Source organism: Mercenaria mercenaria, chromosome 2, assembly GCF_021730395.1.
Source record: "Mercenaria mercenaria strain notata chromosome 2, MADL_Memer_1, whole genome shotgun sequence".
Lineage (NCBI taxonomy): Eukaryota > Metazoa > Mollusca > Bivalvia > Venerida > Veneridae > Mercenaria > Mercenaria mercenaria.
The window spans coordinates 72,093,976-72,118,272 of NC_069362.1; the positions used below are offsets into that span (position 1 = coordinate 72,093,976).

Here is a 24,297-nt window from a genome sequence, read left to right on the forward strand (position 1 = left end):
GAGCCCTTCCGAAATATTCAGATATACGATAAGTAACATTCTGCTTGGCCTACAACCAGTTTCATCTACATAGGCCTCTTTGGTATGAGCTACAATATGTGTTCCATGTATGCGTCTATTTGTTTCACTGAGCTTCTTCGCCAATGGTTTCAGAAGTTCATAGTTAAGGAGAAACAAACAATTCTAAAAAATCACAGAATTTTGTTTCATCTTCATTATACATTTCAAAACTGCGAAGTGACAGGTCCTTGGAGTGGCCATTTGAGACGTTCATTTAATTAGAGGGAATGCCATTGTTGATTCTTACTTTTCGATGCTTGGACGTGAAAGAACTATCAAACATTGCTGAAACATTAGAGTATGAACATTCCGAAATTTGATCAAAATGGCTGTCGTTTTGTTTCCATGGCAACGTCTGTTTAAAAGTGTGTTTGCTGAGTAAATAAGCCAGCGTCATATACACTAAAATGGTTGCCTTCATGGTTAGCCATTTCTGTCATATTTTTTTCAAAGTGGTATTTTAAGATTTATTTCTTTGATATAAATACCTGGACAACGGCTTTCATATAACATAACCTTATATTTAGGTACACCTTTCTCTTTCAACATACTCTATATAGGGGTCAAATTTAGCAATATTTTCTTCTAGTAAAAATTAGTTACTGCTTTTTTTTGTTCACGAAGCTGCTAGCTAAACTAAAACAATAATATTTCTTTATTTTATTAATATTTAACTGGCAAAAAAATTACTAAATGTTTAACCAGTAAGTAACCAGTAACAAAAATATTTTCTGCTACCTAAAAAATCTAAGCTTATGGCATTTTTATCCACTTACCAGCTAAAGTGAAAACCTTGCAAGTTAACATTGAGTTGTTTCAGTAATGCTAGCTATTCTAATTTTGCATTATTATTCTACTTGTAATCATTCCTATGTAAACTTCATGCATGAGTTTTGTTGAACAATAAAAAATAATGTATCAAAAATATTTACAAAATGTGAACAAACTATATCAAAGCTCTGAAAACATTAACTTGGCATATTATTGACTAGTTAAAATTACCTAGTGTATTCCAAGACTGCTGGCTATTCTAAAATTCCACTAGCATTTAGCTAGTATGCTTGTCTCAATTTGAACTCTGCTTGCTCTATTTCACGCAAAAAAAAATCCTTTAAAATAATATGATATTGATGCATATGGAAGCAATATAATTTTGAACGTAACAAAATATTTCTTTCTTAATAAAGAGACATGGTAGTATTTGAGTTTCCTTACCTTCTTAGGCGTAAACAGTTCGCTACATTTGAAATGGTTCTTTTGGTAGTTTAGACCATGAAATATCAATTAAATACTTGTTCGGATGCTGTATGAAAATTCAACTTAATATTTTGTATGGTATGTATTTTAAATTTAAATTCTTTAATTTCAAGGTTAATGTAATATGTTCCCTTCAAATACACTGTCATTTCTTGCCATTTTTGACAACAGTTATACTTAAAGATATTCAATGGCCATCTTTCACTAAAATACTTTATCTTTGATATTTACTTCAAATGTATAAAATCCTCATCAAATGAGTCGTGCCATGGGAAAACCAACATAGTGGGTGTGCGACCAGCATGGATCCAGACCAGCCTGCGCATCCGCGCAGTCTGGTCAGGCTCCATGCTGTTCGCTTTTAAAGCCTATTGGAATTGGAGAAACTGTTAGCGAACAGCATGGATCCTGACCAGACTGCGCGGATGCGCAGGCTGGTCTGGATCCATGCTGGTCGCACACCCACTATGTTGGTTTTCCCATGGCACGGCTCAAATGTAATCAACTTTGCTAAATTAATATAGAACTACATTCATAATTTAAAAATGTTAGGGCACTTAGATCGCGAGATTGGCATCCGTTTAATTCATTAACGAAGATGTTTTTAAAGATATTTATCATTACATTTTTTTCTTGTGTTCGTGTTTCAAGTGAAATAATGAAAATAGAAATTATTTAATAATAATAATAATAATAATAATAATAATATAAAAAATAATAATAACGATGATAATGACAATAAAACAATTGCATGTCGAAACCACGTAGGCGTTTTTAATAGTCATGCATAATTTTTTTTAATAGTTCACGAAATCATTACTGGTTCATTATCCGGTTTTGAAATAATATCATCATTGTAAGTTAAGTGTAGCAAATCTATAGACAATCTAACTACTAAATGAAATATCACCAAATCAGCATTTATATTTACAAAGATAATAGGTAAGGGTAGATTTCTCGGAAGCACAGAGCACCACAAACACAGCCTCAGAGCCACGCATTTGCAAAGTAGGCCCACAACAAAAAGAAGCTGTAACGGAAAATGTTTTATAAACGGGTTGCTTCAAAAATCCAACAAGTACATTTTGATTTTATGCAAAACATAGAAAAAGGGGCACAAACCATTGTAACATAAATAACAACGGAACAGCTGAGCATGAAAATGTTTGACAAAACATATCTAAAATATATTTTCTCTCGTCTGTTCTACCAACTTTGTATTTGCATATTGTTGTTGGATGTTTGAAGCAAGCCGTCTGCTATATTTTTCCGCTATAATTTCTTTTAGTCGTGGGCCTACTTTGCGATGCATGGCTCTCTCTGGCTGTGTTTTGGGTGCTCTGTGCTTCCGGGAAATAGGCCCTTACCTTTTATCTTTTTTAAGTAAAATTTTGATAACGTAAATGATATATAAACTTAGGGGGATATATTCAAGAAAGACCTCTTTCAAGTTTAGGTACTGATTCCTAGACATGAAAACATCAACATTTACAGCAACTCAACCACCTGCCAGTTGTAGAGATAAATAATAATAACCGTTTAATTACAGTAACCTATAATAAAGGTGATAATACAAATTTTGTCATAATTCGAACAAGTCAAGCTCTCTAAAGTCTGCCACAGAGGAGCGAAATCTCTACCGGATTACACTAATCCTGATTCATCACATCAAGTGGATTATCACCCCGGGTCATAAACAAAAACCGTAATACTTGCAGTTTTCATGCTCGCTGGGTGATAATTTACAAGGTACATTATGTTAAACAAGTTTCTACTTAGAACCTATCTAGCTTAACTTTATATTAAGTGTTAAAAGTGCTTCTAAAACCTGTTTAATAGCCGTCTATGATCCTGATAGTGTTCCAGTGTTTGCTAGGAAGCCAGGTGTGGATAAAGAGAACGTTCTTTTACAATGTTCATGAGAAGAGTTTCATTTCTTTTCTTCGTGGCGTGGCTGAACTCCCAGCACGAACGATGGAAGCATGTAGAAAGTATTAGCTCGGGCCAAGACAAGTATGTCAGTAATTCAAGTTTGCAACGGATGAATTTTGTCTCTTGATACCTTAAGCCTTGTGATGATTTTATTCACGAAGCAATATGATATGTAATCCACTGCACTTAGAAATAACAAGATCTCCTGGAATATGTATGTTTTCGTTACATAGTCTTAATTCTTAATGTATATCAGTTGAAGGCCATACTGGAAATAAGTTGTAAAATATCTGTATTTGTACACTTAGTATGTCACCTTCAGAAAATAAAGTTATTATTATTATTATTATTATTATTATTATTATTCATGCAATCAAGTTAATTACAAACATTGCAATAACAAAAACATAAAATATGCAACGCAAAATACGAACACAGTTGATTGGTTAAAATTTGAAATAAACAATGGCCATTCTGACAGTGATTTTAACATTTGACAGACATTCTCCTATAATACCATTATGTATCATGTATGGTAGCTTCTGTCATTTTAAAGGTAACCACCAACTTTAATTACCTTATAAAGATGCTTTGAAACTCTCTAAACTGCGAAAATCCTGAAAGGCGGAAACCCCACCAAAACAACAATTATCTTTGGTTTGTCCAGAAAAACCATCTTAACAGAAAAAAGAAAACCGCCAAAAACTGACACTTCCTTTAGCCACAAAACTTCCAGCTCTAAGGTAATGCCGTTAAAATTTTGAATAAATCAACCATCAGGGATTCCTCCAACAAAGACAAACAACGAGGGCAAAACAAACTTAGACAATATACATTCAAATGCTCATGCTATGTTACCATGTTATTATATTTGAATAGCATAACAGATGGAAAATATGTCACCTTAAGTATATAAATTTAAAATTCTGGCAAAATTTGTAATGTTTCAGCATGTCACATATTGTTATGTTGATACGGTATGACTAGTTTTGGACTCGGCTGCGGCAATTTGCAAACGACGGTATCGTGTCACTGTTGGGGCAAATGTTCTCCGTCATTGTGTATTCATATGTACTGTACACATGCATTATTTATTATGTAATTGTACCTTAGGGACGTCATCGGGACTAAATGGCCGAAAAATACTGGAAAAATACACAATAGTTTGACATACTATGTAGTCTTTGGCATAAACATTTTTAGAGCTGCATCCTCAAACAATTTAAAAACAAATGCATGTACAGCTACAAAGCAAAGCAATTATACCTCACCAAATTATATTACATTACATCTACCAAACATTATGAAAATGTAAATCACTGCAACAGAAACGTAGAAAGTCAAACTTTTGTTCTTTGTGCAAAATAGCTGAGAACCTTTGCTTTTATAAGAAGCACAGGTTTTCCTGATATTTTACAGTGTTAGCCTTTAAAGACTGATAATGGTTACTATGACCTATATTGACAGATAAAAACATAACTCTGAAGTCTGTACTGAATATGTTCTCAGTACACTGTAAGTTTGTTCATAGAATAGTGTTGTTACAGCATTACTCTCTATGTTGAAAAATAAACAAGACGGTGCAACGTAATATCCTTGTTTTGTAAGCATCTCGAGAACGGTAGGCAACCACAATAAACATTGAGAAATACAACACTAATCATGAGTTTGCTATGTTACACAATATGAGAGAACTACTTTTCCACGCAAATGTTTTAATTAAATGTTAAACATAAGAATTTGTCTGATAACAACCTTGCGGTACAATTGCAGTTCATGGAGGGGTTTTCTTACAGGGCCAATGAGTACAAAAAGGTTTTCCCAGGACTTTGACGGAAACTTCAACACTATTACTACATCATATGTTATTACATACCATCAATTCGAGATTGAATTAGACAGCGTCCATGTTCACTTACAAATAAACTTCTACTCTACAGGAAATTGTTGCTCGCATTAGATGAAAACATAAACAAGTATTGATCTTGCAAACAAAACTATAGAGTCAAACAATTACAAAACTTTGACTAAAAAATAAAATAAGTAAAGTAATATTCACTGTTTGAATCAGGAACCAGTTGATAATATTTAGTTCATTGTTTATAAATCTACTCATTAAAACCTAATCCACGTGGACACAATCAAAATATACAACAGAGGAACAACCACATTCGCACGAGCTACAATTGTCTGTGCAGTTATATAAGAGAACATTCCCTGGTCAACCCCCACCCCCGATCAATGTGACCAAGGCGGACAAAATCTCCTCTATGATTTTGTTGAATAAAATCTTTGAAATGGAAAAAATCATCAATTAAAAAAAACTACATTTTTAAAAAGATAATTACTAGTATCAGTATTTAAACGGAATGAAGTGAAACTCTGAATATAATTGAAAAAAATTAGAGGGATTTTATCCGCTTTGGTCAAGTTGAGCAGGTGGGATTTTGTCCGGGAGGAATTTTGTCCGTATTCTTACAAGAGACTTTATTTATACAGATATTTTATCATACAACAATATAATGCGCAATATCTTGTGATTTCACTAACAACAACTTAAAGACTTGACTCATACAGAACTTATCATTTTTTGACAATTCATATATTCAGTGGTCAAATTATAGATTTATTTATGGTCAGTATAAATTGACCTATTTGTCAAAATGTTTCAATATATTCTGTATTGTTGATAAGTTGCAACAGAAAATATTATTAATAAATAGCTGCCAATAAAATATATAAACAACTAATTGATATTCATTGAAGAGAAAAAAGAGAAATAAAAGTTTTCATATAATGTATTTTTCAGAAATTGCATTTTTTTATTGAAACAAATCCAACAATTCGTGGGAAAAACTAATACTTTTACCCTATGGCAATTTCAGCAAGCCTGCGGCACGTTGCTTAACAAGACAAAATGTTCATTTAATTCCTATCATTAATTATCATAAAATGTATTAACTACTTAAACAACATTATTTATCGTTTTCGCTGCACATGTTATTAATGTTTTAATTGTTTGATGACAAATTCTGTGTATTAAACTCGTTTTACATTTAAATTTCAATTACAACAATGTGGAACAAATTACTATATGTACATTGACACATATCTACAACTGCTTCAGTTTTCTTATATTGTATCAAGCATTAAATGTCATAGATTAAAAAAACATTAAAATGAGACAAAAGCAAGAAGAAATTATGAGTATAAAAGTTTTAAGGTATCTATTATAACAGTATTATATATTATACAAGAACTAACACTATACGACAACAGTCTCTACTGAACATACATGAGCACATGTTTTCTTCACAGTACTTAGTGCAAAACTGTCCTAAATACATAAAAAACAAGCAAGCAGACACTACCGTTAAGCGGTATGAAGACGACATAAGGGTCACTATTGACCGGAAACTAGAGTGTTAACCCGACCCTCCTGATAACATTTTGGATATTATTAATTTCAAAACTGTCATGGTCAATTTTCCACATAATCCCCACCTATCATATAGCATAAACCAATGTTTTCATAGCGATTGTTGATTTCTGTTAAATTCTAGTTTGTAACTGACTGAAGGGATTAGAATTCATCTTGTATTAATCCAGGAACGCTGAAACGTTACTGCAAATATTTAAAACTATGAATGAAACTTCGAGATTGTCTTTTATCCATGTTTGCATGAATTATCTCAAATATTTTATCGGGTTGTTATCAGAAAATATCATCGAGCTAATCTATACACCTTCACAAAGTTAGAGGGCCTCTTTGCTATACGACTGTGAACCACTGAAACATTTGTTTATATTATCTTGTGTAATGTTATAAATATGGTTTATTTAACGTTAATGTAATGGTAGGATGTATGAATATGAAAAATGATTACCTAATATCATTGTATAGATTAAGCTTCCAGTTCTTGATAACACAATAACATAATGGGGCAATAAAAATGTCTGTTAAACGTTCTAAACAAGATACCTTGCAGGCAAACGGTTAACAACGAACATGATTCACAGCAAGATGTACCATTTTATGTAAGAGCGACCTCACTGCCGTCTCCGATAGTTTTTACATTTTTCTTTCTCTCCCTGAATGATGAGCCTGGCATAGATTCAACAGGACAGGTTCACAACTGTTAAAATAACTTGCTAATTTTTTAACGATAGAGTTACAACATGTTGAGACTTGTGTGTTGAAAACACCAGGTCTGACCACAGGACGCCATGTCTGCTGTCAGTTCCACTCACATTTTGTAGCAACAGCGGTAAACTCCTTAATGCATAAATTCCAGAATACAGAAACTTCCGAGTTTAGTTAATACTAATTTGTTTTAGCTCGATTGTGATGAAAGCTTCAAGCTTATTGGAACCACACTCGAGTCCGCTTCCTGGAAAAACCACTACTGGTGTCATATGAGAAGTCATGGTCGTGACCCCAGTGGGGCTCAAACCCACGGCCCCTGGATTGAAACTTCCGAGTGTACAATTGTTGTTTAGATATAAAATATAGAGCATAAAAATGAGAAAAAAGTCGTTGTTGGCTGGTTGCTAGGAGACACTTTCCGCAAAACAATGAGTTCTTTTGCTTGCTTCCTAATGATGAGGACTAGTGGAACCAAAATTGGTAAAATTCACATTCGTAAATTGATTATCATGCACGCCTTTGTTCTTAAAACAATTTAAAATACATTTTTTTATAGGACTCGGTAAATCAAAGCGGTTCCAATGTAATTTGTATAGTGGTTTATGAGCTTAGTTATGATAATTACGGTATAGAAAAAATGGATTTTTTTTTCCAAATTACATTTTAACAGACTCTTGGCACTTCAAAATCATGTAGAGGTCTGAAGTGATTTAAATCCCTGCAATAATTATTATCATATATTTTCTGAATAATATTTTCCCGCCGTTTTTACACAAAGGTGTTTAATTATTACTTCATACTTACGAAATGTTTCATTTTTATGCAAGTTATTCAAAAGTACTTACAAACAACCTGTTTATTACCCATTTATAAATAAAACGTTAATGTTATACACTTGAAAATACACTTTTCTCAAGGGTCGCCCGTCTATTCTAAATAGTAATAAGAAAATCCTTTGATGCGTAATAAGGTCTACAGGGCCGCCAATTAGCTTTGGAAACACTGTGTAACTAGTGATAGCACAGGGTCTAAATGTCGTCTGTCCCGGGACGTGTATTTGTGAAATATCTGATATTCTACGTATCTATCATACTTAATTACACCACTAGTCTCTGATGTTTCCGAAACTTTTATTTCCAATCTCTCTTCTTGTCTAATGACTTTGAAATTGTGTCGTCTGTTCCCATATACTAAATCACTAAAGCGGTTTTATTTAAATCCTTAGGTTGCAAGTTTTATCAAATGGGTTTAGAACAGTGTAAAAACGTTTGATTGTAGTATTACATATATCGAAGGATAATGGTAGACTTGTGATGTTCACGCCTGCGTTCCCCTCGAGTCGTCTGCAGAACCGAGAAACTGTTGCAGACGGTAATCCGTATTGGCACACTCCAGCCCAATAATGGATTTACAGTGAACCCACGACACAATAAGCTAAGAGGGTTCTGATAACAATCAAACAAGACAAATACAAATGTTCTAAAGATTGATATTTCGCAAGACAATGACGCCCGGAATACATGGCATTATGCGGTATGCAATCTGTATGTCTCATTTATCTAATGCAATTTATATTGAACGCCATGTGACAACGCCTTATTTGATTGCTTCGGGATGATATTAGGAATAATTTATTAATGTGTCTATTGCGTAAAATACAAATGATGTTATCTTAAGTTTTGATTTTTTTTACAGCTGGAAACTCAAGTAAGTTTCAACAAACAACTGTCTTGTCAGGTTATACTAATTCCTCCAACGAGCTTAAAAATAACTGAATATTGTCTTTGACATTGTCTGTATATACAATCTAATTTGAAAACTTATACCGTAAAATATTGTAATTTCAACACCCTGTTAAATGCGAAATCATAAATGCAATCGTCCCTTTTTAATGTTTCTGAATAATTATAATATATTGATTTGATGAAAACAGCCTATTTTACATAAACAATTCTCATTTTTTCACTCTGAGCTAGGTATGACATAAGTTTTATGATTAAGGCATAGTTTTCAATCGGATAGCATATCAGTTCATCCACGTATGTCCAGCACTAAATTATTTTGAACAATATATATGAAATTAACGAGACATTAAATACGAATAACACCTGATTGCGAACTGTATTGCATGTTCAAGTTACAAAAAAAGGCCCGGCCTCAAATAAGAATTATATCTGAAAATCAGATTAGTATTTTGAGGTTGAATTGTGTAAGGTAAACAGAGATGCAGCTCTAGAAACAATGTTTCGATTCTGTTATTTGCTGATGATATTGTTTAGACATCTGATTGTCCTGATAAGTTATTGTACCGTTTAAATAAACACATATGTTGACTGGTAAACTATTTAGAAATCCTTCTATTATCAGAAGTCAGTATATATTCACATGTGAAAAGTCCCTCACTGAATTTGCATCTCAGTTTTAAACTGACAAATGCTGCAATGAAAATAGGTACCCTAGGCTAATTTTGTTTCTAAGTACCCTTGGTAAATTTTGTTTGAATATTAAAATTACTCCGTAACGCCAAAATGTGTCACAAAGGCGGTTGGAGGAGCACATGATTTACTTAGGAAATAATAGACTTAAAAGTTGGACTGAAAACTACAAATTGATAATTGAGCCGTGCCATGGGAAAACCAACATAGTGGGTTTGCGACCAGCATGGATCCAGACCAGCCTGCGCATCCGCGCAGTCTGGTCAGGATCCATGCTGTTCGCTAACGGTTTCTCTTATTGCAGTAGGCTTTAAAAGCGAACAGCATGGAGCCTGACCAGACTGCGCGGATGCGCAGGCTGGTCTGGATCCATGCTGGTCGCAAACCCACTATGTTGGTTTTCTCATGGCACGGCTCAATTATGTTATAATGAATTAATACATAAAGAATTAGGGAGGATTTGTGTTATTTTGTAATATAGTTTAGTAGCGAACATACATATAGTATACGAAACTTTTATTGTTTATTAATTTCTAATCAATGTACTTACGTATAGTACACTTTAAAACATCACATAATAATCTATACAAAAGTACATGGCCACTCTAAGCCTATATGATATCACAGACATAATTCATCTACATATACCAATAAAGATAAGTGTTTTAAAAACTAAAACGAAAACACCCCTATTAATCGGTTATTAAGAAGAAATGCCTTGAAATACTGATAATAATCTGACTTTAAAATGGGTGCTACTACACTAGATAAACGGGTATAAAACAATGTTTCTGCATTATATTTTTTCTGATTAATAAAGGTGCTTTAGAGGCAGATAAACAAACTAAAACAAACGATTTCTAAGGTAAACTGGTTAATAAAATCTGTCAAAAAATCCTTTGGAAGCATAGAATGCAACCAAGAATAATAATAGCAGACTCGGTTTGATTGAGTCTGTTCAAGGTAATGAAATGTGCAACACCTCTCATGCCCCCTAGCACGGGCTTGAAAGTTGGGAATGGACTGAAGAATTTGTATTTGACTAAAGCATGATGAAAACATAGTAGTAATGCTTAGAATATCATTAGGAAATAACCAACACTTATAGATAGAAGCCATTGCAACCGAATCTTCTACAACCCGAAACAAAACATTGTTATATACTGCGATATCAATTCTTCAACCACGATAAAACAACACAAGTGTTAGTTTATTTGTACAGCAACTTGTTCCTAGTTTTTAAAATCATACAGCAACATTAACTACGTATATCATTGTTGGAGAGCACACCATTCAATTTCTCCTGGATATTAAAATTCACATAAGTATTATTAATATCAATAGCTTTATCATTGAGTATATCTCTTAAATCTTGAAAAGCATTGTATTCAAACAAAACATGTATTTAGTTTTCAACTGACATTATACATTTTGGGCAAATACTCTGACTTAATGTTAGCATACCTTCTAGTTTCTAACCTGAGAGGAGCAACCCACAGCGACATTTAGCAGAAGCAGATCTATGTTTGACAGATACATGTGATTTGAGGTTTGATTCTGTTTCATAATATTGTTTGAACAATCTATATTTTGAGCGCCATGCGCAAATAAAATAATCCGTGGTACCTTGCAAAACTTTATCACAAAAATACTTTGATGTTGAACGTATGCACAAATCTAATGATTGCATTATGTTAAAACTGTTCATATGATTCTTAAACTGAAACTGCCAATTCTTACATGAAGTGATACTATTACTGCAACAATAAATGAAGAACTTACTGTAAATTCTACGATTATCAACTGACTTCAACCGATACCACTGATGGCCTACAGACTTCCATTGTCTCACATGAGGGGGCTGCCAGACAAACTCACCATACAGGGCATTGTTGGGTGTATATTTACCAATGTCAAGAAAGAACCACATTGCTCGGGATTTAATAGCATTTATACAAGAGTGTGATTTTATACCCCAGACTGACGAACCGTAAGCTATAACAGGCACTGTACTGTACTGTCATAAATTTTGTGAACTCATTGTATGGGACACCATCGAAAGCTTTACATTTTGCACGAATGAAAATAAATATGTTACACTTGTGTACAAAATGTTAAAAGATGACTGCACCAAATTTAGTAAACTGATATACAATGCTTAAGATTTTGTTATGTGCTTTATTTTTCTATGATGCAAAGTCAAGCAATGAATGAATGATCAATATGCACACTATATATGAGAATTCTAAACGAGAACTTTTTATCGAAACATTGTCTCATTTAGATTTCAAACATACCTAGAATACTTTTAGGTAAACAGTCGTTAATTTGAGGGTTTATTCTCATAGACTGCAGATAGAGGAACCTCAGTGCTAGACCATTAAATATGCCAGTAAACGATCGACTATGTCTTATTTTCAAAAAGCTAGAGTATGAGTTTCAGCTTGGTTTGGAAAGTATAATGTAAAATGATCTGAAGAAACAATAGATCGCATCAAAATTCTGTACACGACCAAATACGAACACTTACTCATTTGTAAAATAGTGAAAATCAGCTATCGTTAGAAAATTAGGGGCGTATGTATACCATGGTTTTGCTGTAAGTATCAATGATAAGTATTTTACATTATCTTGAAAATATTCCAGCCAGTAAAATACTGTTTTTAACTGAATACTATATCACAGCAGTTTAATCGTTGAAACAAAATGTATGTATATATGTATGTAACCTTCCCTAAATATAAAGTATATGTATATGTATGCATGGTATTTTCACTGTTCGTCTTAAGCTGTGCATTTTTGTCCTCATGGTTTTTTAGCCTACTGGTATTGAATGAATAAACTTGACAACTTGAAAATATACAACATGTACCAAGTTCAATATATCTACAATTGTTCCTGCTTTTATGTATGATACAAATATTTGAGTAAATGAAGAATTCTTTCATAATGTCATATTAATGTCATTTAGCATAAAGCTTGATATTTTGTAGCGCGAAATGGCGCCGTGAAAGATAATATTGGTTGGCAAAATCTAAGAAAATGGTAAAGGACGGCTGACGATATATTTTTGAAGAAAGTCTTTATTTTAGCTCATAATGTGTAAAAAGTGTAATTTTAAAGTCCGAAATGTGTTTGGAAAAATTACAATTAAAATGAAATTTATCAGTTTTCTAGTAAACATGTAATGAATATGGCAGGCCCTTAGACAGAGACCTCTTAATGATTTTGCAACATTTTGAATTACAGGAGTTAATATATCAAGTGCACACAGTAGTAGAAATAATGAGGTTTTACATAATTAAAAAAAGTACGAGTATCATCATCAAGCATTGTTAAGCAGCACACGCAGCCGAAGCAATGTACCGCAAAGCAGACCGTCTACAAACGGAAACTGCAGTGGAGAGATATAGCAGACTGTGTGGTTCAAAATCCATCAAGGACATACATTTTAATATAACAACAACAAGAACAACAAGAACAACAATAACAATTTGATAATATGAGGACGATATAACAATGGGAAGGCGGGGGGATAAAAAGGACAGACTCATTTTATTTTAAAGTAGCTTGGTAGTGGATTGATGAAAATGGTCGTTACAAAATGTCCTAACCGAACACACAAGAATTTTATTGAAGATGACAATCATGTTTGAAGCCCGACTTTCCGCAATACTTGGATATTTTGAAACTCACTTATGATAAAAGGTGGAAAACGTTTCCCAGTTTACTAATACCAGTGACTTGGTTAGTTAAAATTCATTCTAGCAGAAGATACTGTTGTAGTTATCAAATGTTGGGAAAAGCAATTGTAAATAATGTTGTTGTTTTTTTCTTTTAATAATCTTTTAGTTATACTTTTTAATAAGAAGACGTTGTTTTGTTTTTGTGACAAATCATTTATAAAACTTTATTGAATTTTATAAATAATTTACATTAATTACACTATAAAATAGAAAGAAAAGCTCGCTAACAATTGAAAATTAACATACGGACATTTATTCAAAAGTTCAAAATGTAATGTTGAGTATAGTCAAAATAGAAGCATAGAAAGACAAGAAAGGCTATGTGATCTTTGTAATAAAATTGAAGTAGATGACCAGTTTCATTTTGCATTGGAATGTGAAATAGTTAAATGCGTGTTTCAAAACATTATCGGGTTATACCAAACACAGCTAAATTTGTAAATACGTGTATGCTGATTGTTGAACACTGCTTTAAAACCCTATATATTTGAGTAAAGCTAACTCAAAAGGGATATTTATTAAATGTTGCACGCATACAGTAAACCTAAATGCTTTACACTAGATATCAATTTAGCATTTTAGCATTATTCAAGTACATTCTTAGTACGTTTGTATTTTCTGTAATATTCTCTTAAAGTTGAGTGTCTATATGTAATTGTCGTATTACCATTGCTGTCATTGTTGTCATATTAATGTTATTTTTAAGATTGTTTTATGTCAATGGGTTGTAAATACATCAGACTTAATTAGTTCTAAAATTGTAAATATCTTATGTATTTTATTATCACTATAATTTCATAAATATATTTATTACTTTGCAGTTGATTAAGTGACGGCCCTTGTAGAACGACTTGCAGTGCACAGACTATACAGTCAGTAAAATGCGTTAATTAGATGTATACATGTGCCCCTTACGGCAATGTTATTATCAACAGTTCTTCTAGGTATTCAAAAAGTCTGGTCTGATATGATTAATTGGCTACCTTACTTGTTGATTCATAGGAGAACACTAGCTTCTTTAACCCTTAGCCTGCTGCAGGCGAATTTAACAGCCTTTGCAAACAGGTTGGAACCAGATCAGACGCCGATTAAATCGGCGTCTGATCTGGTTCCAAGCTGTTTGCTACTCTGACAATATTTTGTCCAATTTTGGAGCAAATTGAATGAACTTTACAATTTTAGCAGACGACATTTCCAGCAGACGACAATTTATCTAGCATGCTAAAAGTTAATATAAGATGTTAGATCTTCATAAAATCAAGCAACACTTGTATCATTCAGCGACGACATCGGGTGCATTTAGCATAGCATACTTTACTACAGAGCTAAAGGAATAAACAATAGAATCGGCTACAATAAAACTTTAGAAGGAATTTCGTACACATATCTTTAAATCATGCACCGCGTTTTTATTCACTTAAAGAATGTATGTATGCTCTTAAGCGTTCTTTGTGTATAATTTATATATTGTTTATGCGCATGCATGCTATTAATAAGTTCTGAAAGAATGCTGAAGAATGAACAGGTCCGAGGCAGTTGTAAATAAAATGTTGTTATATTGCATAAAGTAATTTTACGTTAAGTAGGTATAAATATACATATACCTTACATTTATTTATTAGAATCTACCTTGCAGTTGTAAGCAGCAAATAGCAATACAATTTGTAACAAATGCATACAGATATAAAACTATGTACTGTTGCTTTCTGTCTTGTTATTGTAAAGGCCATAGCTTTGGTCATTAATGACGTTTTTGGACTATAAGTGACGTCATCAAATTTTCTTGATGACGTTATGTTTTTCATGTAGGTATAAGCAAATAGCTATGTACAACTACAGTAATGAAAAGTATTTTTCTTTACTGCAATGATAACATTAATTCACTGACATGACTTTTTACTAGATATATAAGACAAATCACATAATTTTTATGATTGCATTTTTCTTTAAAATATAAATAATGTAATAATACGACATAATAAATGTGCCCCACCCCCATTATTCAATAAGAACAAAATAGAAATTATAGAACAATTGGAGCCAGAATGCCATATAGTCAACTCTAAGCATTCGCCTTATGATAAACATTAATTTTCATTGGTAATGTTGAACTGCTTTCTGCATTTTTATCATTGCGCATAAAACTGAAATTACAATTTATATAAATTAGAACATCAACAGTCTTCACTGTTATGGAGGAAGTCAGACGTTATGTGTGTGCATTAATAACTGCAAAATGTCTGACATATACCGACGCTTTAAAATGCCCAACCAGATGTAAAATATCTGTCTTAGATACTGAAAAGATATAAAACTAAATTGATATGTTCGAGGCGGAATTTATAAAATGTAGATGTGCAATTACGGATTTAGTCATGCTGACAAAAACGCAAGCGTTTATAAAACGAGAAACAATAAAAAAGAAATATAAAGCAGATGTATTAGCGAACAATATATCATGTTCTTGCCCAAACACTTGAGAAAAAATCTTCATAAATACACAATAACGATTAATACTTTTGCTAAATACCATCAAAATACATATTAAACAAAGTTAAATCCACGCAATTGAAACAAATATCCAGAGCTTATTGCATTACAGATGATGACAAGTTCGTTACAGGGGTTCCAGTTGTGACATCTGATATGTCTCATTCCATTTATTACAATAGTCAATATTGTATTTCAAAAGAAATGTAAAATGACAAATTGTTCAGTAGCTAGGCTGTGTTTGCTACAAGGACAATATTTCATAGATTGTTAGAAATATTAGCTTCATAATTGCCTTTAAAACTCCCACTGTCTTTTCGAAAGAACAAAATTATCATACAAACACGCCACTTCCATTTAAAACCTCCATTTAAAGCCGTTTATAATCTATAATTTTGAATGTTGATAGTTTACTACTGTTGAGACGTGAAAAAGGGCGTAAGCTTGTTCTGATGTTGTACCACAAAAATACCCTTGGTGTTGGGTATCGGAGAAAATATCCTGAGAGCAGCATTTCATTTCTCCCTTGTGACTGTTTATTTTTACCTCCGAATATCGAGATTTTTTAGAAGAAATTTTATCTCTGACCAAATTTATTATAAACTCACATGTTTAATAATTTATGTTGTTGCACACTTTTTTATTGCGCACATATTTATACATTAACTTTTTTTGAGTAAAAAAAATCATGTACATAAACAAATTAAAATTGATTCAGACACCAACTCATTTCTGTTGATACTCCATATTGTTGAGCATTCATCACCTAGAAAAATTGCAATGTTGCATAACACATGATCAAGAATCCGAGAATAGCTTTAAAGCCCGTAAGCCGGCAGTTTTTCATATGCTTAAATAAAGATATCTCGGCTTTAAAACGGCGTCTACGGAGATTAATACGTAACTATATAACATCTTGAAAGATGTTCCATCCATGCATTTGAATGTTTTCATTTATTGTGTAACTTACATTAAAGTTGAAAATGTAATAAACTATTATTTGATACAGAACTTAACATGCTATACGCTGTGGCTCAAATAACGTTGTATCGTTGAAACAGTTTTACGTATATAAAATATAACGGAATTATGAAAAATAGATTTTAAGTAAGCACATTATATCACGACAGTTGTAGAATAAATTCAAAAAGTTTCAAAATGCTTTGTTAAAACACAATGATAAATGAACGAGTACAAAATTAGGACATGTTATTGAAGTGTGATGTAAGAATACCGTTCAATGGCAGTAGTTATTGCGGAATAACTCCACATACGGTCAAAATACTGTCAAATCAAATGGATGGGTACAAAATAAGGACATGGGATTGTGACAATAAAATCATTCCGTCTGGATACTTGTAAATACGGTCAAGACGTTCATATATAATGAATGAGTACAGGACATATTTGCTTGTGGTTAGTTGTTAATGTACATTTCTCAAACAGAAACAGTTGTCGGACGTCCTAATTGCAATTGGCATGACTTTTTATGTCTTTGATGAAAACATTGTAAACATGTTCTGTTCAACGTCCGGGTTTTTTGTTTACATTTCAAATTAAAAAGGGAAATATGGATTATCTGTTTAGTTTTGAAATTCATTTTAATGTTATTTACCGCTGGCCCGGCAATACACTATAGTGACCTTAAATTTATCAAAAGTAAGGTTTGGACGGGTTAAGTGAGTTAATTAAAGTCATATATTGTATAATTTCTGTTGACTCATTATTTGCAGTCTGGGTATTTTTCAGCCACCAAATATTTTTAGACAAATTAGGATGTCTTGCGATTAAAAGAATATTTCATTATAGTAACTGATTTTTTTACAGTAATGTTATATTTTTATCCATTTTTTGTTAAGATAAAATTTATAAGTATCTATGCTTATTGAGCTAAAAAAATAGGAGAAATTAAAGCAGTGAATTAAAAATACACGACTGATTGCGATGTATATTTTACTTTCTTTATGTCCTTGACTTCCGGTAAGAAGTGCGACATAACATTGTCGATGTTTTCTGAAAAATATTCCTTCACACCGCTATACATTATTATTCACCAGTTTTATCGACAAAGTATTGAAAACTGAAGTATAAAATATATTTTCTGTTCTGTTCTGTTTTTAAATGCAACATAAACCTGGTAATATAATATTGACATGCTATAAATGAAAATGTGAAGATTATAAAGATGGAAAGAAATATTTTCCAAATAAGTCATATATTGGAATAAATTAAAGGTTTTAATTATTTATTTATATCTATATCCAATTATTTATTTTCTTATTTATTAATTTATTTAATTACTTACTCAAAAGGAAATAAATAAATAAATAAATAAACAAATAAATAAAGAAAGAAAGAAAGAAAGAAAGAAACAAACAAACAAACAAACAAATAAAGAAAGAAAGAAACAAATAAATAAACAAACAAATAAATAAATAAATAGAAATGAATAGAAAGGAAAATATATTACTTTCCAGACAAGTCATATACTGAAAGAAAATAAAGGTTCTATTTGTTTCTTTTTTCTAATTCATATTTAAACATATGAAACAATAGTTTCATTTATTTGTAAAAATAAAATGTTTCAGCACTATATATTATTATGCATTAAAGAAGATTTATAGCACCCATTTTTATCATTTCTAACGGCGAATAAATGAAAAAATCAATTATATGTTGCTGGTAAATGAAATATGTTTAAGGGACGGACAAGCCTTCTGATTCATTTTCAGCTTAAAAAGTTCTTTTTCTCATTTGTTAGAAATTGTAAGTAAAATAAACGTAAATTTAAAGCGATTCAGTGACATGCAGTATTAGTATTTGAGAACTTCCGCGTAGCATGTATAGTAGATAGAAGAATAGATTTTGAATTGATATCATACTCATAAAATATCAACAAAAACAGCGTTTTATTTACAACTATATATAATAATAATTATATTTTGTAGACATAACAACTGACATTATTATGTAAATTTAGAGATCATGACACCCCTTTATACGAAATAAAAAAAGTCAAAGATTTTATTGGCATAAACATAAATAATGTTCGTCGCCATACACATAATGTGGCGGTTGTACATGATGATATGTTACACAGAAAAGCATGATGCACGGTAGGAATAATAATTTCAGATAGTACATAATTATATATACAACATACAAACCTTGCAAAGTCATACATATTTCTTTCAGATACAATATTCAATTCATTGCTCTATTTTATTAAAAACCATGTGTGGCAAAAAGAGATATATTAGTCTGTAAAAATGGCCTTAATGGATAGCAATGACCAGATTCCCCTTAAAAAGTACAAAACAAATATGAAATTTCAAAACGTGACAAAGAAATGAGTTTTTTGTTCACATTTTTTATACTCTATTTGTTAGCAGAAGATTATCCGGTAACCGGGACAGATTTCATTACATTTGGCATCAACATTTGTAACTTTTTTAGCAAGTTCAAAGACGTAAATTACTGACATTTCTTGTCTACACACCTGTGTACGAAGTTTCTGAACTTGTTTCTCATACAAACAAAACCATAATTTATTTCTATATTTGATACAAATAGTTTTGTAGGTCCGGAAACCGAAGAATTCCTCCATTATGCTGATTTACAAAGTATTTCAACATCAGTGGCATTAATTCTTTGTTTTGACTAGTTTACATCCTAACATCGTTGGGTAACAATCACATTCTCTTCCTATGTGTAGTCACACGTTCCATTTTATTTTCAAATAAAGTCTAAACGGGAGTCAAAACGTTGTACTATAGAAATAATGTAGGTCATTTATTAAAATTTATAACTTTTTTCTAATACTTGACTGTCTATTTATCAGTAAGTCAGACAGACAAACGGACAGAGCTTCCTATGTTCAGGACCGCATATAAAAAAGTGTGCACCAAGACAAAGTCTATTGTACAAGAATCATTTCTTGTACCATTGTTTTTAGGTGTTGGTAGTTGTTTTGCAAGTCGGCCATGTTTATGTTATAATTTTGCAGCCCAAAGAACAAAGTAGTCAAAATATAAAGTTGCAACTCAATGGTTACTCTTAAGTCAGAAAATGAATTGCATATTTTGTGCGTTTTCTTTTTGGAAAAAGACTAATCACGTTAACGTGTTGATAAAAGCAATAACGCGTCAACACGTTGACTCAGGAATCAGGGTACGTGCCGTTGTTGAACAACGCCGGCAAAGAGTCCGTATTGACTAAAGTGTAATCATAGATTTTGCAATTTTATTTCAACCCCTGTGTTATTTGGACAGGAAAGTCATTACATAAACATGGCTAATTTGCAGAATTAGAGTATATTATAATAACCGTTCTGTATAAATACTTTTTATCCATTATATATATCTTCAAAGTACAAAGGTCTGTCTGTAATCAGCAATTTTAAAAATGTGCGAACATTTGGATTTAGTATTTACGATCACTGCATACTGGTATATAGTTTTCAACAACCTCGTCAACAGGACAAAGATTCAAGTTGAGTTTTTAAGATTTTTTCTTTGCAGTTATACAGCATGCCCTGTCGCAAGCGCCTTCATGTCACACCCCATGACCTGTTTTATAGAATAATCAACAAGCATTCTTCATTCATTAATTTTTAAACGTTGAGTCACTAACCTTCTTTTAGATTCGAAAAATAAATTACAGAAATAAATTTTGATTTGAGAAAACATGGTCGCGCCATATTTTGGAGTTATCGCGAGAATTTGACGAGAGTACGTGATAACTAATGATAGCGATATAATGGCGGTCTAATCAAAGAAAAGGACTATGGAAGGATTACCGACCGTTAAATCTGTGTCGTACATGAGCGGACCTAGTATAACATTGAACGTATACTAGTATCTAAAATGGCCTGAATGGAAACTAAAAACTGATTGCCCTTTCCGCATTTTGAAGATTTTTAAAGCTTTTAAAGCCGTCGTCGGAAGAAAAAATTGGTGTTTCCTAGGCACGTCTATTATCATATGTATTTTACCGAAAGCCAAACACATTCATAGCTTTTAAGTTTAATTGGTATCGGAGGAAGAGAAATAACGAATTTAAAGCCACCATTATTATTTGTCAATAATTATTTGGTTTGGACTGTATGTTGTTTAACGTCAAATACGTTATCTATGATGTCAAGCACATGGCCGTGTGCAAGTAGAGATTCGGCATGAAGATTGGTGTAATTAACAGCGTGGTTTTGCGTCATGAACAACAGATTTCTTTTTACTTATAACGAGAAAAGCTGAGTACGTCACTCTTACGACCAGTAATATGAAATGGTAACTTGCATCGCTTCTTTCCGCCACTGAATTACTGTATACCATAACCTTAACCGACTCATCAAGAATTCTCGAGTGAAAAGTTCAATCTGACTAAAGTACATCTCCTATTACGCTACGCATAGGATCTGAAAACGACCTATTCATTGCCTCGTTCTGACGGCCCTTTCACTAGCCAATCAGAGCCTAGCTTACAACATCTTGCAAATCTACCTCTAGCATTGACTTTTGATATTTACAATTCTTATGTCGTAATGTATCAGATAGCCGGTTAGCTCAGTCGGTAAGCCACTTGCTTTGTAAGCGAGGGGTCCCGGGTTCGAGTCCTGGAATAACTGCATATTTTTCTTACTCTTTGACAATCGAACAAGTCGCCTGATTGGATAACATAAAAATAGCAATAATGGAAATCCAAAATATACAGAAGACGAATGTGAATGGGTCGTTCTCAGATCTTCGTTTAGAAGATCAAGTACTTTAGTCAGATTGGTGAAAAGTTTATAATAATGACGTTTCTTATATACAGGAAACATTGGGTAGCTTTTTTCTTTTGAAATCAGCTTACACTGACAGTGTTGACAAGCTATACTACCTTACCAGCTACGCTCGTGTAACAAGATCAGCACCTGGCCAAATAGAACAAAGTGCTGATATAGGCGCATATTCTTACAGAATCTTAAGGGTATGAACGATAAATAATTCAGGTCGATTGAAAAGAAACACATTTACAAGAGCTCAAATCTTAATTAAACACTCGTATATTTACGTATGTATTAATTTCTTTCTCTGTATTTCGCGTGTAGGGGTTATTTGCAACATTCCATAGACTCTATGTAATTAAGAGTATCTATGTAACGTTGTGATATTTAATTGAGTACAAACCAAACATCATAGAATCTTTGTTCCTTTCGAATATAGCAATCTCAAAAGCACGAATATGCACGTGCAACGTGGGAGATGCTTCATCATTGTGATTTTAATATACATAAATGAATTGAGAATAGAAAGAAGGTTTTTGTTGAGAAATGATCATTTTGTAAATGTAAGATATAATAATTAGGTAAATATTTTACCTGTTTGTGGACAAACATAATTTGGTTGGGCTATTGTATTTTGCCTATTTAGAAATAAACATGGAATCCCTTGTGCTAAATTGTGTTTTTGTCTTTACGAAATGCATTTGTAGTCACTCAGTGTACCTAATCATAACAAAATATTAGTATTTGGTCTTATTTAATAAGATTTACATGTATATTGTTTTTCTTTTTGACGCCATGTTGAAAATCGCTATCACGTGACAGGAATAGATAAGATGTCCCAATGATGCCCGAGTGTAAGTAAACAACGCATTTCATTGGTGACCCTTATCACCGGGAGGCGGGAGCCAACCTCGGGCGTCCCTGTTTACCACGGAATCTTATCAACAATGGACGGCCCTGCAAATTGCGAGAAAATCCTTAAATAAATCTACCCGCACTACTATATTTACATAGATATTCATCGCCTAAAATGTTTCGACGTGTTCGGGTTATTTAACAAATTTAGTACTGTAACATTTGCAATGATTCCAAATATGGAAACAAACATTGAACTAAAAACCAATAATTTGAAAAACAACCTGTAAATTATTAAGTTCCTTTTTATTAACACCTTGAAAATAATTTTAAAAAATGAAGATTTTTCATCGGTGACATTCTTTTGAACCACCTTGCAGATGCAAGAAGCCTTCTTTATCAGAAACAAAGCGCGAATACTGTGAATTCTTTAAAAAGCAAGGCTCTAAAATGTTTTATTACAGACTGTAAATATTCCTTGCCTACTTAGGACTCAAACAAAGCCAAACAAGATACTATAAAATGACAACTAAATAAACGATATCATCTTGGAAAAGCAATTGCATAAAGCTTGTTGAGGAATTAGAAACGGCCGCATTTACCACTGCGAAACATACGCAAATACTAGTTGTGATCAAAAGTTTTCTACTGCAAGCAGAATTGACGTTCATTATAGGTCTGATTCGTGCAAAAGAGAACGAAACAAAATAGCCCTTACCTCGGGTTTCCATATAAGCGACTGCAAAGGCTATTTTTTCAGCTGAATCATAACAGTAAATAAATAAAAACAGGTATGAACACAAATATATCAAAAGAGCATTAGAATCTAGACAATGTCATATACTTTAAATTGCTCCATTTTCTATTCACTCTGTTCTTTCATAGACCTTCAGTAGATTTCACTCAAATGTTGTTTGAATATATCAAACGTAAATTAAAAGAACCGTGTATTCTTTGTTGGGTTTAGTGTCACACCGACACAGTTTTATGTCTTGGCCAGCTTTTGACGGTGGAGAAGATCCCGAGTGTTCCCCCCGGGTATTGTTTCAGACATGGGCGGAGACCTTGAAAAAAACACTGACCTTCCGTAAGCAAGCTGGATGACAGTCCTACTCTCCAAGTGATGAGCTTCGAACCTACATCGGAGAGGGGCGAGTGATTCGAAGTCAACGACTTGAACCCATCACGGAGGTCCCTGTAAATTTATATACGTATGGAAAATTTTATTATCTCAGTGCCGAGAATACAGGCCCATTTTGTTCTGAAAATGTTTACTGTTCTAAAATAGTAATTTACCTTCGTTGCTTTTGTATGGAATATGAATAGTGTTCTCCAAATAATACTTTGTCACATTTTGACACAATAGTACCATCAGAGAATTATACATTATATTTTTATTGGGTCAGTCTTTCAGAATATATTGCAAATAGTAAAAAGGTATATATAGAAATAATATTATTGTGTATTTGTCAGTCAGATATGAACAGAAGGACGGAATGTTTTTGATAAAAAGAACAAATACTGCCCCCGATAAAAATCCACTCGACCTCTGTGGCCAGGTGTTCGCTCAAATAATTTTAAAAACATCGCAGGAAATATTTCATGTTCTCA

At 32.5% G+C, this 24,297-nt stretch overlaps 1 protein-coding gene across 1 annotated transcript in view; it reads right to left on the reverse strand.

Moving 5' to 3' along the window:
• Positions 1-24,297, reverse strand: part of LOC123564283 (kelch-like protein 2) — a 318,752-nt gene that overhangs the window by 245,234 nt on the left and 49,221 nt on the right. The window lies entirely within an intron of this gene.